Consider the following 4757-nt stretch of genomic DNA (forward strand, 5'->3'; position numbering starts at 1 on the left):
AGATTCAACAAACTCTTCTATCTTCAGGAAAAGTGTGTAAATGAGCTGCGTAAACTGATGAATCAGGTGCTCGTGCACGAGGAGAGGTGCAAATGAAATGTTGGATTTATTTAACCATGTTATGTCAGCTGGTTCCAGTTAATTGAGTTGAGTAAATTCAAAGCAGAAAATAAATTCTTGGTTAAAAAAAGTTTTTTAACCAAAGAACATGAGTATGTTGCTTTGAATTTACTCAACTCAGTTAGGTGGAACCAGYTGACAAATCCAACATTTCATCTTTTCAGTAATCTACCAYCCCAAAAACAACATATAAGGCTAGGTTTCCTGCCCCACATACCAGGAAATGTCCATTCATAAATGACATTGCAAAGTAAAACAGAATAACTTTACGAGTTCGGAGATTGAAGTCCTGCTCTCAGAGATCCAGAAAAAAAAGGTAATTTTTAGCTGCGTCAGACCTGCTAAAGTCGAGGAATGAAATGATGACTGTGAATGTCGTGTCTTCTGCGGGTCGTATACAGTCACAGAAATAAAAATCTAAATCATATTCATCTCTCTCTAGTCCTGCTCTGGTTTTACTTTGGTCAAATATTTTTAATTTAAGTGTAAACAACCGTGTTACATAGTTTTCTTTTATTCAGAAGAAGAGCAGTCGCACACTGCTACTACCCCCCCGGCCTGGCCTGGCAGTCTCGCCCCTCCTGACCGTCACAAGTGTCAGATGCGGTTCTGAAAAAAAGCATTTTAAAATGTCTCTAAACTTCAATTAATGCATAATTTAAGTTGGTTTTTAGTTTGAGATCTTCTTAATATTGTGGTGTTATACAACAGCATTAATAGCCAATTTAATTTAATCTAACCAATTTATGTCGTTAGTTACATTTAAAATCTAATTTCAATTCAAACAGAATAACCCATTGTCAACATAATTATGGAGTGTGATTTATTTTCAACTCAAAATATCTTCAAACTAATGAAATATAAAGTTATTAGTAAAGAAAATTTGTCTGGATAACAGAAGTCTGACTGCGCGTAAAATATACGACAGGTCTGGACCACTCGTGAATTTTGTTCGTATCTGAAAAAAAAATCTTACAATATGAGAAAGTTGGTGAATGCCACAAATTCTCCTAAATCACTCGTACGCACAACTTAAGAACAAATCTGTGCGTACGAACGGTTCTTACATGTGGCCCAATGAGTCTTGCACTTAATGTGCTTCTGTGACTCCTAACAGAAGGACATTCAGTCAATGTCATGTCAAAATCATACAATGAAAAAGCATTTTCCTGCAACATGTGCACATTACCTGAAATGCAGTATTTTTTTCAGGGTCAAAGTTTGTGTATAATAGCCTGAGGCAAAAAGAAAAATTTGTGTTTAGACAAATCATTGTCCTTACGTTCAATATCTCACAAAATGCACGAAGCACCCACCGCCTTCAGATGAATGTGCTGTAGTGTATGGGGTGCCATAGTAGTGGCTGTAGATCACATCTACTCAAAAAAAATTTGTTGAATTTACTTAACAAAATTATGTCAAGTGGTTCCATTCAATCTAGTTGAGTAAATGTAACAAGATTTACTTGCATTACTTGTGTAAATATTATTACCTTTACGCAACTTGGTTGAGTGGAAACACTTGACATAACTTTAAGTAAATTCAACAAATCATTTTTGAATGTATTTACCCAAACCAGCTCCAGTCCCACTGGTTTGTGCTGGTCCTTGACTGCTCTAAAATTAGGCTCAAGATGTTTTAGCTTCTCCTTGCTCTTCGCCATCATTTAGAAAATCTCTGCAAATTCTCTTGTTTTCAGTTCACTCTGTTTATGAAGGTACACTGGCGAATCAGTGACTTCCACACACTTCGGCACTCCATGTCCCAAACAGTGCCGATATCGCAGTCCAAGGAGGTTCAACAAACAACAATGATTTTTAAAGGTAAATCAGGAAAATTAATAAGGGTGCCCAAACTTTTTCATATGACTGTATATACAGTAATATGGTGATAGTGCATTAGCACCTGAGATAATATTAGAGACTAGGGGTGCAACGATACAGAAAATTCATGATTCGGTTCGGTTCAATACTTTAGTCTCACGGTTCTGTATTTTTTCGATACAAAAATGAGAAATTGTCCATGCACTTTTTAACTTGTAATTTATTTAAATGAAATATGAACCTTTGTTTAACCTCAAAAGAACAGTTTTAAAATTAAATCTTGCTGAAACAGCAAGTTTCTCAGTGGAACTGCACTCGAAAGGTGCCCCCTTGCTCTGTCGGCGGTTGGGTGGGCGCTCTTGGCTGGGCCGTCCTTGCTTGGGAATGGTGGCCTCTCTGGGCGACGGGCCGGCTATGGGGCTGGGGTCGAGTTTTGGGGGTCTGGGTGGCTCTGAGGGGGTGGGGTGTTGGTCCCGGTTTCTGGTGGCCTTTGGGGCTCTGTCAGTCCATGGTCTGGGGTTCCGTGGGCTTGGCGTTTGCCTGGAGGGAGAGGTATTTGGGCTGCTCTTCCTGGGTGGGTTTGGGAGAAGGGGAGGGCTTACTGGGGCCAACGGGGGAGCTGACTCCCTGTGGGAGTATTTTGCTCCTTCAGCTTATTCAACTTCACCCATGTAGGGTTTTTTGGGGCACAGTTGTGTTATAAGAGCAACAATATTACATTTCTATTKTGCCATAACCACCTGGGCCCCAAATTTTATTGTACATCTTAGACATTCATTCACAACATTTTCATGAAATTCACATATAGGAACTTATGGTGGGCACTCATGGCTATAGGTGGCCGGATGGCACCACTCTCGCCTCCTGTGCCTGTGCCCACCCTCCAAGGTTTGCATATAGACACTTAGGGTTTTGGGTTAGAGTAGTGGTGGAGGGGAAACTGGCACCACGCCGGCCTCTGCCTCTTCTTCTTTCCCTTTTTAATTACACTATAGAACAACACGCACCAACAGTACATCTGGGGGTGGGGTGTGGGTGTCAGGGTCTTTATTCCCATCCCGTTCCCCGACTGCCATTTGGGGAGGGGGTCCTGAAGAAGGGCGGGCCGCCAGGTGCGGTCCTGGGCTGTGGTTGGGCTCGGGGCTTGGACGGTTGCCGGGGGCGGGGCTGGCTCTCCATCCTCCCTGGTGCTGCTTGGTCTCCTGAGGTGTGGCTCTTGGTTCCTGTGGGTGGCCCGCTGGCCGGGGTGGCTGCTGGGTTCCAGTGGGTGGTTGGTTGGGGGGAGGGGGTGCACTTGGTCATTGGCTGTGTGGTGGGGTGGTCATGGGTGTGGCTTCTCTGCGGTGGGGGGCTGGCTGGGCGTCCTGGTGCGGCCCGGGCCGGGCCTTGGCTATCTGCTCCTCTCCATCTCAGAATGATTGGGTCTACCTCCTGGGTTCGGGTGTGTGCTGCCTTCACTAGGGGGTGGGTGCATGTCCTGGACCTGGGGGGTATAGAGTGTGTATCTGGGGTATGAGTAGACTGTGGCATCTTTGTATGTCTTTCATTGAGTGGGGGTGAGGATCAGGGTGGGATGGTGTGATTGTGTATGTTTGGGTATTTGTCAGGCTGCGGTCTGGGCTGCCCCTACTGCTGGTTTATCTGGGGACCCGCTGCTACTCTGCCCCCCGGTGGGGTGTGCGGCTGGCCACTAGCGTGCTGGGGGTTCCCGGGTTCTGGGGCTGGGCGCTGGGGTGTGTGCCGGCCTGGCCTGGTGACTGCCTGCTGGGGCTCGGGAACTCTGGACCTGTCTGGCTTTGGCCTGGAGGGGGTGCACCCTGGGGGGCCCGGACCTCTGTGCCCTTTCCTGGATCTGCTCTGGTATGGCGGGTGCCGGAGGGGCCCATGACTGCTCACAGACAGGTGTTCTGATCCGGGGGGTTCTGACTGGTCACTGAGTTTGTAAAAATGTTTATGTGTATATACGGACAATATTTATGAATGTAGGCATGTTTGTATATCTTTATATATGTATGGGTATGTGTATATTTTTATATATGCCCTCCATGTATTTATACATTTATTTTTCAGGTGAGTGGACAGATGTTGGGTGTGTGGTTCTGTGTTTTGTTGGTGTATATTTAATAAACTTCTAATCACTATTTCAATAATTCTATCTTTCTAACTATTTCTCTCTGTTTTTCTCTCTGTCTCTATTTTCTCTTCACTTAAAAAGTCACTGATGATGAAGAAATAAATAAACTACAGGCAACTCATTTAATGGCTGGTCCATTCTTTTATTAAAGGACCTTTTACTTTTTACCTTAAATCTTGGTGTGTAGCCTGTCTTTCCATTGTTTTTATCCTGCTTTTGCTGTCGACGGAGCACCACCTGCACATCACCGTTCAGTGTGAGCACCTGTGCACCTGCCAATCTGGTCTGTAAACTAATATTTGGTTTCGTTTTCTACTGAAGTGACACAAAAAAGGAACTGCACTCGAAAATGCAGCCTAGGTCGAGTAGTCGAACACAGATCCACTGATCCTTCAACACAGAGCATCTTCAGAAGATATACTGATAAAATACATTTAAAAACTCTGTATTGTTCGATACAAGTGTATATCGAACCCAAAGCACTGTATTGAACGGTTCGATATGGGTACATGTATTGTTGCACCCCTAACACACACACACACGTGTGTGAGATGGACAGATGCAAAGTAGAAAAATGTCCTGTGGTCTGATGAGTCCTCAGTTCAAATTGTTTTGGAAATCATGCACGTGGTGTCCTAAAGGCCAAAGAGGAAAGTGACTGTCTGGATTGTTATCAGCAC

The sequence above is a fragment of the Austrofundulus limnaeus genome, unplaced genomic scaffold, assembly GCF_001266775.1.
Source record: "Austrofundulus limnaeus strain Quisiro unplaced genomic scaffold, Austrofundulus_limnaeus-1.0 Scaffold309, whole genome shotgun sequence".
Taxonomy (NCBI): domain Eukaryota; kingdom Metazoa; phylum Chordata; class Actinopteri; order Cyprinodontiformes; family Rivulidae; genus Austrofundulus; species Austrofundulus limnaeus.